General features: G+C 38.0%; 1 long non-coding RNA gene across 1 annotated transcript; it reads right to left on the reverse strand.

The window, feature by feature from the left end:
- Positions 1 to 2,861: 2,861 nt before the first annotated feature.
- On the reverse strand, positions 2,862 to 3,895 carry LOC134211499 (uncharacterized). Its single transcript, XR_009979031.1, has 3 exons — positions 3,751 to 3,895; positions 3,322 to 3,513; positions 2,862 to 3,259 (listed from the first exon to the last, which is right to left on the reverse strand). It is a non-coding gene; the product is annotated as an uncharacterized LOC134211499 (long non-coding RNA).
- Between the last annotated feature and the right edge of the window lie 11,565 nt (positions 3,896 to 15,460).

A 15,460-nucleotide genomic window follows, 5' to 3' on the forward strand; every position in this document is an offset into this window, starting at 1 on the left:
ATTTTCAAGTATATGAACATACGAATCAATCAGAAAATTATTCTGAGATTTTTATGGAATGTCTTTTACTTGTCATAAGACGAGTTTGTACAATTCCATTCAATTCCACCACTTTTTGTGGTGGAATTAAAAGGATTGGAGTCAAGTAGTATCAAATGGTATAGCTCGTAGTCTTGTCGGCATTGGGAGTATTGGACTTTGAACAATGTTTTATTAGACAAAGTTGTAGAAAAACGTCGCACTAAAAGTTCACCCATAACATATTTCGAAATTAAAGTTTCTGGAAAGAGTTGTTTACATATGATTTAAACTCTGACTAAATTATCGGAATTTGAAAACCGATTTTATCGAAAATTAAGTAACACTGTTGAAAGAGAGAGTTAAAGCGTTACGGTTCATACCATTAAATCAAACGAGCCGTACAAAATTTGTTAAAAAGGAGAGGGTTTGAAGTTACCCTCAGGCCACTTCAATTATACGGCTGTCCCCATGTCCCTTATACGATTACATCGAAGTGTACTTCAAAAATTCACTTCCATTATTCAAACTTAGCATAAGTGTTTCAGTTCAATTTTAGAAATGCCATGTAAATTATAGCCCATGAAAACTACGAGCTCTAAAACTTGAAAGTATCTCGATATGAAACATTGTATAGATATATAATATTCCCAGTGAACATAGAAATCATGAACTTAGACATCAAGATATTTATCAAGTAATAAACCTTGTAGACTATATAGACTATTAGCGCCAACTATGTTTGTGCTATTAGTGTGGCCAAATTAAAACCGAGATTAAAACTTCAATTAAGCTAATTAGAATACATTATTACAATGTTACAGTAGTGTAAAGCAATATATCGGATTCGGTGCGTAATTATTATTATAAATTTTGACAATAATGCTTTGTAAAAACGACTAAATGTTATGACTTGAAAAATCTCGCCAAAACTAATTCACATTTTTTTTTCAGATTTAATCCTTCAATCGATGTTAAAGTGCCGAGACCTTGCATGTAAATTGGTCATAATCTCCGTAAAGATCATTCTGAGTAATGATTGACATAGCTTAGTTTAAAATCTTTTGTTTTATTATTATGTATTGAAAAATATAACTTTATATAAATATAAAAAACACCATACGTTTGATTAAACAGCAATAATTCATGTTTAATTTAATTTGAAAATGAAATTTAATTTATTTAATTCATATGAAGGCTAAAAAAAATTCATTTGTCAGACTTATGAAATTTCATAAGGTTGTTCATAAGGTTGTTACGACAGCCTTAGGATATGCCGATAATTGGCATTAAAAATTATGACGAAAAAGTTGAATTGCAATCGGGCAGCAAAGTTGATGGCAGATTGTGTATTATTGGAATGGGATCGCCTTTTCTATTTATAGTTTTAGGTCTGACTAACTCGCTGCGCTTCTGCTTGTCAATAATCCAATTAACGGTTCCATGCGTGTGTCGAAATAAAATACAAAAATGGCAGTATGGTTCTGTAAAAGAATCTACACTGCGATTCAATGATTGCCACTGAAGCATATGAATACCACAGATTGGACGAGAAGCTTCCCAGTGGATGTTGATGACATGGCCAGTTTCATTCAACGATGGGACAGTCCTGTTGATTTCCGCCGAACCACCCTCTCACCAGTCACCGTTTACGTGGAACGATCCATTTTGAGGTGGATGATAGCATATGTAGCCATTAGTTGTCACGGCAGTTCAGTTTGCATCTGGACGGAAATACGATGTACATTCTTTGCTGTGACCGTTGGACCGTTCGCTGGAAGCTGTGGCGTCGCTACCCATGGCTAGATTGTTTTTCATGTGACTCTTCGTTGGTGATGATCATCTTTACCTTACAGATGGCTGTGTGAATCATGACCGTATGCACCTCGGCGTGAAGTATTTTCATTTCCTAGCTTCTTCCATTCTGGGGAAGAAGAGAACTGCATTCGGTTCTTCTTCATACTGCATGGTGCTTAAGGTTGGGCATCAGTACCGAATATATCACTTCTTTTACCGCCTGGAGGCTTTAAAACTTTGCTTTAAAACTTCGAATCAAATGATTAGGCTGTTGGGAATTATCTTGGTCTTGCGTGAGGTTGCTGTTCCTATATTAAATCCTTAAGACACACGTTATCTTATCACATGCAAGACTATCGCTTGAAGATCACTGCTGGACTATTAGGGCTGATGTCCACGTAGCGTTTTTTCAAGCTGCGTTGACGCAGCGTTATTCGGCGTTGAATCAGGCTGGGAATGCACACGACAAGCGGTAATTTGCCGCAAAACTTCTAACGTCAAACCTATCTGTCACGCCAAATGTCATCCGCCTGCCAGCTGTTGTCAGTCTGTCATTTTTCATTCTCTTCCAATATGAATCGAGTTCTCCATTCACATATTGTCGGCGTAGCACCAACTTAGAATTCGGAAGTCGTGATGACAGACTAGAGAAAGTAACTCAGTATTATTCCAAAATAAAAAGTTCAGCTAATGCTAATGAGTAGAAAAATGAACTCACTGTACATTTAAAAGTCACCCATTACTTCTAAATTGAAAAGTTTGAACTTTCGAAATTAATTGTAGAGCTGTGAAATTGAAATCATGCCGCACAATTCGATTGTTTGAATAAACACGTTTTCAATACAGAGAGACAGATATTTGACATCGCTTTGCTTGATCCCAATATCTTTTCTACAATCATAATAAATGAATATTATTACGATTTCATAATGTTGCTCATTCTTTATTTCCAACTTAAATTTATTACATACTTCATAGGAGGAGCTTAATCTTGAATAATAGTGGATTCAGGCATTCAATTGTTCTTGTCTTGAATTGAGCATCTGTTGCGTTTGGGGTACGATTTTTATTAGTTCCATTTATCGGCGAATCATTTGTTCCGGAATAAAAAGTCATTAAACATTTTGGTCAGATACTGCAGTCGCTCCTACAAATAAGGTGCTCAAAATCCTCCTCCGAAAGCATCACAAGCGATTGCTGGCGTGTTGCTACGTTTGTCGTTGTTCTTCCAAAGAAGTGCTATCTAAATGCCAAACGAATCGTTATTATCATTGCAATTTTCACTTCACTGCATCACGGACCGATCGCTGTACCGTTGCCCACAACACTAGAAGAAACGCATTAGTCCCAGAGTCTTACTGTAGCTCGCCATCTTTTTATCTGATCTCGTTTCTTCTTGCAATTGCAATCCACATTATTTGACGACATCCTTCCGTTGACATTCCTAAAAACATGAACATATATCAGCAATAGAAAAGCCAAGATAGAGGAACCTCGGTATCGAACCTATATTTAATAATTCTGCCCATGGCGGACCTGGTATCGCCTTCCTTGGTGTATACAGGGTCCCGCGGAATGCACTTTGTTGGTTGAATTTTGCCTGCTCTGTCACTCAACCCAAAACTGCCACATCACCGTCTGTTCGGAAATCAATTGATTCACAACACTATCCTGCACATACTTGCGTTGATTTTGACTCTATAGGCCTTTTCACGAGACGTTTAAAATCAGCTGATTTTATCGTCAATTGACAGTTCTTCTATGAAAGTGACAGCTTCGGGTTTGCGGGCCTGTTCAGTGGTTGTAAACAAGTGCAGTCTCGGCAGTGTCACATGAAAAGGCCTATCCACCAGCATGGGATGGTTGCTTGTCAGTTCTTTCCAAAGGTGTTTTGATCGCGACTGGTACTAACGCAGGAACGAAAGAAACACTTACCGCTCCGAACTATTTACAATTGCTTTGCTATTATTCAAAGAAGCTAGATTTGAAAAGTGTTGCAATTTGCAAATTAATTTGCGAAACCAAAATGAACTGATTTGCGAAGTATTTTTGTTTGTTTTGATTTCGCTCTGACACATTATTTCACATCACAGATTTTCCCATTGGAAATCTTGTTGGAAAGAAACCACCCCCCTGGCGTCCTATACTATCACAAGGGGTTTGACAATAGCCACCATGTCCACGGACGGTAGCTCATTACCGTCCGTTGTTATTGTACGAAAATAAACATCATGTATTTTGTTTACTATTTGTTTTGGTTAAATCTGAAAATTGTTTTCAAAAAAAATTGCAAGATTTACATCTTTGGCCATGGGAATTATGTTATTTGATGATAAAATATAATAAACCTACGAATTGAAGTGAATCGACAGGTGAAATCAAACGCTACACGAAATCATATTTCGTAACTTGTTTCCCCGCTCCAAATCAAACAAAAGATATTATTATTGTTTATACTGTGGCGAGCTTTACAGTTGAAATGGTCCGGGGATGCAAATCTAACAACATTCATTAGTGAAATTGAAAAGAAATAAATGGTGTGCTGAAAGATGTTTTAAAATTATATTTACATGACCATAAAAGCTGGTATTATTTTTGACCAAATTGAAAATGTGTAGCCAACAATATTTTGGATAAAATCTAGTTGTTTGTAAACCCACGATTCGGAAGAAGTACTTTTCAAAATGTATGCTGGACATATTCATGAAGATGTTCGCTACGCTGAGAAGCACCTCTTGCCACGGGGTTGAAAGAAACAGAATAGAGAAATGTCAAAAAAATACTCGCGTGCACGCTGCGTTCCTGTGGGGAATTGCGGTGACTTTGCGGTAACTCTCGCCGCAAATGAGACGCGTGTCGACGCCGCGTTAACGCAAGTGCGTGTGCATGATTCTATTTGATGTTGGGTACTTCCTACCGCAATTGCGTTGACACTGCGTGCACGCAAATTCAAAACCGCTACGTGGACATCGGCCCTTATACTGCGGAATAACAATCAAGTGAAACAACATTTTCAGAAAACACTATCGTGTCTTTAGAATCGGCAATAGCAAAAGTTGCGTGATTTGCTGCACGTGGGGAATACCAACCTGGTCCAGGATACCTAAGGGAGCATCCATAAATTACGTAACGCTAAAAGGGGGGAAAGGAGTTGGCCGAAGTGTGACAATCCATACAACAAATTTGAATTATTTATACAAAAAGTGTGACATTGGGGTTGAAAATGGCCAATTTTTGCGTTACGTAATTAATGGATATTCCCTAATATGGAATCTACTAGAGGCCTGAATAAGAGAAACGCGGATAGAAAATATGACTCTGCCAACACTGCATTCAATCTTCTTCATCAAAGAACAACACATGAAAAGGAAGAAATGGTTTATGTAGATAAAATCTCACAATCCGCTATTTTATGTGTCCACATTACATAACAATTGAATCCAATAAACAATGGAATTTCATTTCATAATCTATTAATGACTTGCATATATTATTGCAAACTAATATAAAATACATTCAATTTTGTTTGTTGATAAATGGCATAAAATCGAATTTGGCCATTTTCAGTATTTGAGCCAACATTTTGGCTGCTTGACAGGTCTCCTGCTCGATTGGCTGCTATTTTCTGACGGTTCGATTGGCGGCACATGGCTATCCGCGTTTCTCTTATTCAGGCCTCTAGAATCTACCTTCGTTAATAATGGAACAAAGAGCATTTTAGACATTGTTGCATGGAAGAAAAGAAATTACGATTGAGCGGAAATTCTTCTTGAAGGTCTGCGAAAAATCTTAAGATTTACATTTAGCAGATCACCTACTTTGGGCAATTTTATTTGTAATTCGTAATTTTATTTGTAGCTTCAATTTTATTGATGATTCTTCTTTGGAAGATTACTTCGGTGTTTCAGCCATACCAAAGTAAAAGTTTATTTTGGGTGGGGGAGGTGGAGGTGGGACAGGATTAAGCGATGGTTTCTCCCGTTCTGGAGATTCTTTCTTGCTTGGTTCCACCAATATAATCAGACTATTATTGGCGCCTCCACTTTGATAGTCTGCTTAACTTCGGACAATTTGTGTTGATTGGTCGTGGAGTTGATGGAGCTGACTTTTGTGGAGCAAGGTTATGGGATTGTTTAGGGGGACTTCAGATTTTCGTTGAGTAGCGAGTTGCAGATTCTTCTGGAACTCCATCATCGAGGTGATTGGGGTTGATTAAGATTGTTGCCGTTTCTTTTTGGGAGCCTTGGATTTGAACTTTGGTTCAACTGTTGCATCTGCATTTGTTTGTGTTGTTGTTGTTACTGCTGTTCTTCTTGATCCTTCTGCCGCAGAGACTTGACGGTGGATTTTAGTCGTTAAATCGGTGCCGACATGGTCAATTTAATTTCTAGCACATGGGCGGTGTCTTCACCGCTGCGCAGCAGCCGGTCGCTCTCGAGCACTACGATATCAAAGGTCTTTTCCCGTCGGAAGAACGATGTCAGATTAAGGCATGACTTTGATTTGTCCAGGGTACCGCTGCAAAGTCGGAGTCTTTGCGTCCCATAAGTTTTAGGACAGACAGTGCTGTTGGACAGAGTCAGTGGCACCTTGTGGCCGTTCTTGGCAGAGTACTTTGCGTCGGATGTTCCAGGAGTTTGGCTATGTCAGGTTCTTCTTGGTCAAGGCGTTTTAAATAGCTTTAGTTTATCCAGCTTTTTACGCGAAAATGCCATAATGCTTTGAATCACCCCTCTTGACACTTGCTGTGTCCTGTGTCCGCTATAATTTTATTATAAATGGATCTTAGCAATCTGTGGCGCATCGTTTGTATTTTTTGAAAACATTAAACTGTCATGATTTTGTCATCGACTCGAAAATTTGTTTAACAATCTTATACGTTATTAAATATGTCTTCTAGATAATAATACATATAATACTATATTCTACTTTTTAGGGATCCATGCAAACATACGGTGGCATACGCTTCTATGGCAGTAAAAAACTCATTCGCAGTGAATTTTAAGCACAACTGGCGTGCTGTGAAAATCCGACAGGCACCATTGCTTCAGTATTATTTGAAAATATCTATCTATCTGGAAGAATCGAAAGTTTTGTTTAGGGAACGCTGAAACTAGTATTACAATATCCGGAAGACGGGAACTTTTTAAACTCCTGGGGCCAGGACATTTCGATTTCAGAGAGATTTCTTTTTTTAATTTATTAATTAACTGGAAGGAAATTCGATGCTATATACCTATGACGCTTTGGTTCTAGAACGGCCTTTCGAGAGATTCAGAATTTTAGAAATGAAGAATTTTTAAAATAATTAAACAGCCATGTGTTTATTGATCAGTTTTGTAAAAGAAACAGTTTGAACAGTTTGTAAAAGAATAAAATAATTGAGCGGCTCGAATACGAACATTTTACAAAAAAATACCAAACCGGGGATTACCACATTGCTTAATGTAATAAAATGTAGGAAGCACATGGATTGGTCAAATTTACGAACAGTTCTAGTTATTTGGTATTCAAAAGTAATTTCGGACCAAATTAGTAAAACAATTATTACAAATGTTCTGGATCTTCGGGAAGGCCAGATGGTCACACAGGGTGTGCACAATAAAAGTGAAATTATTCAACCACAGACATTCAACGATGGAAAATATTCATAAATCTGCCGATATCTATAATTTACTCATTTGGAAGAATGCTTTTCATGTTATGCTGGATGGAATGATTTTTCAACATATTTAAATTGGATCATTTAGGTTGAAGTCATTTTAATCTTTTTCGAGAAAACTTTTTCGTTTTTCAGTTGGAAGACCTGTTTCAAGTTTAAGAAACAAATGGACTAAAATCGATCCGACCTGTTCCGACAGGTGGATTTCTGGTTTGCGAGTTTGCTCTATGGTTTTATTCAAAACAAAATAATCGAGACTGCTGTTTCTTGATTGCTGATGTTCCCGCAATATCCTAAAATTAAATAGTGATTAGTAATAAATACATTAGTTTCTAACTTAAAATCAAGTTTTTCTGCATTCCACTCGTATTTAAAATCATATCCACCATTAAGTAAATAAATATGACAGACTTGTTGGAAGACAATAATACATGGCTACTAAGTTTTTACAAAAAACTTTTGTACACAGCATATGTCAAATCCAATTCACCCCTTGTTAATTTATGGCTAGCGTAAAAAGCTGGATATAGTTTTGTAGTTTGTAGTTTTATAGTTTAATAGTTTTGCGTTTTAAATAGCCAGAGTTTGCGCGTTGGATTGATGCTGTTATTATCGCTAGAAGGCTGCGGTGATGAGGCATCCGAATAAGTTTGGGAAGAGGAGAGGATGCGATAATGCTTTGCTTCTTGATGACCTCCGTTTCATGCTCGAACTGAAATACAGGACATTAGTTTATATTAAATTATAAAAGCCTTACCGGATATGGGAACTAACCTTTTCTAATGGAAGTGAGACGGGAGCATTTTTCTTATTCTTATCCTTAATTTTTGGCTGTGTTGGTTTGGTGTTGCCTGTTCATCGCTTCCTCCACTCGGGTAGTCCTGCCCCTGGTTGCCGAACTATAGCAATACCGTAGAACCGTAGCGTTTCTTGTTCAATATTCCATAGTAGTAGATCAGTTTTCGTTGATTTGTGGTGTATCCTCGTGATCCTGGTGCCCTGGATGGTGATCCATCGAAGTCTCGCCTTCCAGGTGTTACCATGTTCATCTGCGGGACTACTGGATAGCCAGCCGCGGTAGCAGCACTCTACTTTCTTCTGATTCGTCGAAGGCATCATGCTGTTGTTGGTGGTAATGATACGTCGGCAAGGAGATGCTTTTTGATCGCTGAAGGTTGTTATTCTTGCTGATGGTTCCACCGGGGTGAAACATGTTTCTGTTGTTGGTCGGACGTAGTTTGGTCACTCTTCGGGATAAATCCGGAAGAACCTTCATCGGTGTAGGAAAATCGGTTCACTACTGGTGGATTTCCGGTGTCCCATGCTCTCGTGACTGTTGTGTCGGTGGTTATCCAAGGTTTTGTGGCCGCCTCCGACTAGACTCCAGCCAACCGGGTGCCCCAGTAGGTTTCAGTGGTTGCTTTCATCTTCGTTAGCACAATGGAAGCGATTTCCTCTGGGAAGAAGTTTTTGGTTTCTCCCTCTTGGCGACATCTCCAATCCGACGGTGAACGATTCGAGAAAACATTCTTTTCCGTATAATTCTGAGAGTATAATTGGAGGGCTGTGTCAAAATTTTAGCAGAAGCACCAGAGGTAAACAAAAATGTTTAACTGACAACTACTGTTGTCAAACTGACGCGCGTTTGAACTGAGGGGCTTCACAACGGTCGAGTGGTTGTATTTAATTGTAATGCTTCACTCCCCAGGGGTATAAAGTGGTGCCCGGAAAACTGGCCACCACTCGTCTATGTATTCGTCAATGGTTAAATCTATGGATTTTTGCTAATAAATATGTGTGGATTTTTAGTAGTGTAGCTAATTTGACAGAAGCGATCGCCCGCAAAAGCAAATCAAGACTAAATTTTCAAAACGTCGTATGTAACATATTGGTTAAAGCGAGAAATTCCTACCGAAAGTTCTAATCAGTATTTTTAATTCCTATTTAATAACCGAATCATGATCTTTCTTGGAAATATGATAATAATTTCTATCAGACAAGCACCTAACTCTATGCTTTTAAAGATTTCAAAAAAGTTCCCCCAAAAAAGAATTTTGATACAAAATAAATTATTCGACTACCCAGCGCTACAAATAGAAATACGTCCTTCTCTTAAGTCAGTCTTCACGCTTCCACGTTACTTTCGTCGCAAGAATTACGTCAGTTTTAAATGCGTCATGCTACATTCGTCGAAAGCGTTACGTCGTGTTATTATACACGGTAAAAATATACACGTTCATGCGAACTGTTCTGCATTTGAATATGCACTACTTTAGAATCAAATCAGTATCAATAGCTGAGCTCTTCGCATTCAAGGACCACCACTTCTATTCGACGTGTAAAATATTTTGAATATAAAACAACAAAATTGAAAAAATGGTATTACCTCAGCTCAGATTTGAATAACATACCTTTGGTTGAAAGCCCTTCGTCTTACCATGACTCTATCTCACACTTTGAAATACCTCTTGAATTAAGCAGAACAGATGAACCGAACTGTCATCTATTTTTAGAACTACACCAATATCGCTCCACTCATAAATCAATAGCCTTGAAACTGTGAGTTCAATAGCATAGCACTTTCAATTCTAGGAGACATTATTGGTGCTGATCGAAATGCTAATCATTTTAACATCCAGTTAATAGCACTTTGATCAACAGTGTTGATGTTATGGAATTGTCTGCATTAAACACACTTGTGAAAGGTGTGACACCACTTCCAAATCAAAGGAATATCATTTTCAAAAATAGTGATTGTAAAGTTGATCATTCAATAGATGGAACAGTTAAATTGAGCGTATTGATTTTTTACCGTGACATTATGCTGCTTTCGTCAAGTCGGTTATGACATTCGAACGGATGTCAAGTTACTTAAGTCATCGAGTTACGTCGTTGCATTACCTGGCATAGCTGGTAGGACATAAACAAAGCGTATTTTTCATAAAATAAACAGTTTATTAGTTACTAGTATAGTTACTATTTCTTTATTCATTTTAAACAAAATATTATGATGCTGAGCTACAGTACGTACGTGTATTTTCGAAAAAGTCAAGGTAGGTTGGATTTTATTTGAAATGAAACAAGTTTGATCAAAACATTCATAATTACAGCTGTCGTTGATTTTAATAAAATCGATGGTCTTCCGTTTCGGCCGCGAATAGAACGTACGTATTTGGAACGTACTGGATAGATGCAATGAAGCGGTATTCGCGACTTAGGCACAGGCTTGCAGGAATCTTAGAAACGAATAGTAAAAATTATTAAGCGAAACAGTATATTTGTTAGGCGATATAAGTTACCATTTTTCCGAGTCAAAGAATGCTGATGCGATCCGGTTGTGTCATTGTTTGATGTATAGGATGAATTTCATGGCTGCATTTCCGAAACATCAGTCAGCTCGTAACACACGTGATACGTATCCAGGTTCCGTGATAGACACATACCGGCCTCCATCAGCGTATTCTGTGCAGGATGCTGTGGATCGAATGTTCGGGCGTAATTTTTCGGATTCTCCAAATTGAAAACTAATCGACTCGGTTTACAGTGGCATTGACTGGCCAATGTTTACGTTAACCGGATACTTTTTTGTGCGCTCGATTGTGCAAGGTGATCCATATTCAGGCACTGTATAAAAGCATGGTGCAGCTCATCTGGTTCATTGGTATGTAAAGGGTATCTATAGTTATGTAAGCTGTAGAAGTGAATAAAATGTTATTATAAACATGTAATTCGTCATTACTCAAAATGCTTAGGGTCTGTCTCAATTGGATAATTAAACTGAAATTAAACTTAAAAGTGACATTTCAATAATTTTCGAATAACCCTGCTCGCAGAGCAAGATTACTTTTGACAGATATCGAATCATTTTCCATCGATGTCCTATTGGAATTGCTGGGTAGCACCAGCCATTCTTATAACGGGGTGATTTTTTAATTTTCGAACTGTCACTTTTAAGTTTAATTCTCCAAATGAGACAGATCCTTAGAATCACAATTTCCTTCAGCAAAAGGATGCTTATTTTATTTGGAGGTAGATTGGATGCGAACGCAATGCCTATAGTATAGTATAGTGTATACAAGAGACGAGTGCTGATGAGAACCGAATGTATCGACGGATTTGGCGCAAGCTGTTCGTAGATTTAGTTGGGCAACCGTGGAAAGTTTTTCTCACTGTGACTGGTCCGCATCAGTTTGCGGCGTGTGAAATCTTCTTCTTCATTGGAATTACATCCCACACTGGGACATTGCCGCCTAGCAGCTTAGTGTTCATTAAGTTCTTCCACAGTTTTTAACAAAAATTTCTTAGACCACACCGAAAATAGAACCCAGCCACCCTCAGCCTCGCCCTCAGCATGGTCTTGCTTTGTAGCCGCGCATCTTACCGCACGGCTAAGGAGGTCCCGAGCATGTGAAATGCTGGGATTGAATTGTGCTGGATTTTCAAGACATTTTGTGATGTGGGTGATTATTTTTGCTTTATTTTTGGGATTTAGTTTCTTTTTGTTCAGAATACAGTAGACGTTCGATAACTGCAAGTCATTTAACTGCAATGCTTTTTAACTGCAATTCGATAGTTGCAACAGTTATCGGACCGCTAAACTTCAAACTAATGTCAGACTCAATGACAGCTGCATTGCGCTGCACATTTAGATGCACTTTTATTGCATCTGACGTCGATTGACAACCGTTTGACGTCTAGAACGCGTTGCAGTTATCGAACGGCATTCGTTAACTGCAAAGTAAACATTTTGCAGTTATCGAACGGCTACTGTAATCTAAAAAATAATAATTTATTTCAAATCAATTTAATTTTATTACTGACATCATTGTTATTTTAATTCTCACATGGCAGAGGAAGTTTTTGAACAAGCATGAGGTAATGATCTTTCCAATTCTAATAGTCTGAGAATAAACGGAATAAACACCAAGATAAATGACATATTATCGTCAACATTTACGCCCATGCAGTTACGGCTGCTTTTTATTTAAGTAAAATACTCCGTGGTTGGCAACAGGTGACTATGATTCAAATTTAGGCCAGACCTCTATCCAAATGATTGTGTTGGATGTCTGATAATTGGATAGTATTCACGAGCTGTTTCCACGTAACTAATCTAGCAAAAGGATTAACTCTTGATACCAGCAGGTGCCGTAGTATTCTGCGTATTAGGTATTTTCCGTAACATTCTTGGTTGCTGCAGGGACCTAAACTGATTTCCGTCTCAGCAGACTTCGTAGCGACGGTCCTTTAGATTGAGTGGCATTCTTTCCCAAAATACATCTACAGTCAACTTTCGCTCGTTGGGCAAAACTCATAGCCCATCTAGTGAAAGACTTTCGTTAGTTGGGCTGAGATTTCATCTGTCAAATCAGCGAATACAATAGAAATTCAGAGCTGCCAACTGCGAAAAAGAAAAAAAAAAACTGCCGTTGATGTCATAATTTGACGTCCACCTTCGTTTTAAGTGGGCTACAGCCCAACTAACGGGCGCCCAACTAAATCGTAGCCCATCTAAAGATAGCCCAACGAGTGAAATTTGACTGTATATGTATAGCTACAATGAAGTGATGGAATTAAATATAATAATTCCCCTTTTATGTAAAAAAGACTTACATACAAAGACATAGGTACAGCGGCTATGGATACGCCGAGCTTTTGTATTCCGTTGGGACCTCGGTTGGGACAGAGTTCCGAGAACGAGAGAGCAAACAAGAGTTCTGGTGCATATCTGAGTCGTAGTCTCCTGCTGCTGGAGTTCCTTGGGAGCTCAATTGCGCTGTGGAATAATACGTTTCTCCATTACCTAGAGGATTTTTTGCAATAGAACAATCAATATCACTTTTCTTAATCAACAAGGATATATTTACTTACCATTATTAGGAAGGAAGTAATTTAATTGATTGTGATTCTAGTCCATGAGAAAAGTTACCAATTTTCTAAAGTTGTTTTTCTATCGGAGTCATAAGAAATATAGTTTTTTTTTCAGCCATATTAGGAAAGTCACCATTCTAATAATATGGGTAAAACTGACCGATTTTCTTGGTAGAGTTTACTCATAATATGAGTAAATCATGGAATCACCCGAATATGGGTGAAAAAAGTACCTATAAATAGATAAAAATGATCTAATCGTGATACGAACTGTTCGACTTAACAAATTTTCATCAAGTTTCGTCAAATTTTGCGACTTACGACGTTGTGTTTACTTTTGACGAAACCGTCAAGCGTCATGAGTGTTACATCAGTCCTTCACTTACAAAACGACTAATGTAGCGAATGTTCAATTTATTACAGTTTGCTACTTCAGTCATTTTTGCGTTTCAAAATCTAGAGCAGGTTTAATAAATATATTAGATTTTTTTCATTGGTACGCATTGAGGAGTATAAAAGGCATCATTCTGTGGAAAAATCTCATTTTTGTTTATAATGTTACTTACGACGTTTTGAAAATTTAGTCTTGAAATGACCGTTAAAAAGCGTGACAGCGACACGTCGGTTCGTCGGTGGTCAAACCCCACCACATCCTACGCAGGCGCCACAACTCGCAGATGGCCTGTAGAGGGATCGTCAAGCCCTTGGACATAGTCCCTGCTGCCCCGGAAAGAACTTCTACACGGTTAGATAAATTTACCCATTAATGGGTACTCTGTTATTGTTGACACTACCCCGTAGAAAATTTGACAGCTGGAATCGACCGATTTCGTCGGGTACAATCGGCCGATTGTTGCAACCTACGCTTATGAGATTTTAACACAGGCGTGGGTCAATTAATCACCCTATTTAATATCATTCCGACGAAATAGCTTGTTTAATAGTGGAATTTCGTGCACACCAATTTAAACGAATGACGAATCAACCGATTTGATCGGTAAAAATCGGGACTACCGACTAAATACAGTGATTGATCGGCCAATGCCTGTGTTAAATTCCCATAAGCGACGATGCAACAATCGGCCGATTCGCACCCGATTTAGTCGGGTCAATTTTCTATAGGTATTCACCGTGAAAATTCACCCATTTTCTCAGAAAGTGCCTCTCCCCATTTTAATGGGTAGAGGCACTTTTAAGAGAAAATGGGTGAATTTTGCACGGTGGAATCAAGGGGTGTCTCACTGCTATTGATCGTAGCGAATATCAATCAAGATAAAGTCGATTTAAAGCGAATGGCATTGATTCCTGATACGATACTGTTTGATCAATATTGCAACGTACCATTTTCGTTTTGACAGAACAGTTTCTCTCCATTGAACTGTAATTTTTGACAAAGCAATCGTGGATTTTTTACGTGTCAAAGACACCACTCAAGTTTTTTTCACCAACAAAACAAAGTTTTGCGAAATTTCTGGATCTTCAATACCAATCTGTTAACTTCATTTATTAATATAATGTTTCCATATTTTAGGCTACATATTTGGGACTACAGGATGCAGCGTTTGTGCTTATAGCTGTAGGTGTTTGAATGCTCTTATTAAATGATATGTATAAGGGCGGCAAACACATTGAAATAGAAAGGATTTGCGGTACAAAGCACTTTTGAAGAAAGCAGCATTCAAATGTTTCGGGAATTCCATTGTGCTTAAAAATAAACGTATGTTTGGAATCGCCCACTAATTAAATCTGAAAACATCGATAAACACGCCCGTTGAATTTCTGTATCGAGAATTTTAAAATATTTAATACTAGAAAAATGTCTTGTCTTGCTAGAGCTTTTCTCAAATCAATTTTTGTTAGTTACCTGACGCTGTAGGGTCAAGTGAACGAAACGATCGCTTTAAACTTATCGATCACTTTTTGTTAAACGTTCCTTTAACTTCATTTCTAGGTTCCAACTGGAACTTGGCCAAATTTTCAATTTATTATCAATCGAAAGCTTTTCCACCTTTTCTATGCCTACCATTGCATGAATTTGTAGCTTGTATGGTAGGTACAATGGAACAGAACCATTCCCAGAAGGTGGACAACGTATAGTATTCGAAAACATCC

Source organism: Armigeres subalbatus, chromosome 1, assembly GCF_024139115.2.
Source record: "Armigeres subalbatus isolate Guangzhou_Male chromosome 1, GZ_Asu_2, whole genome shotgun sequence".
In the NCBI taxonomy this organism is placed as follows: Eukaryota; Metazoa; Arthropoda; class Insecta; order Diptera; family Culicidae; genus Armigeres; species Armigeres subalbatus.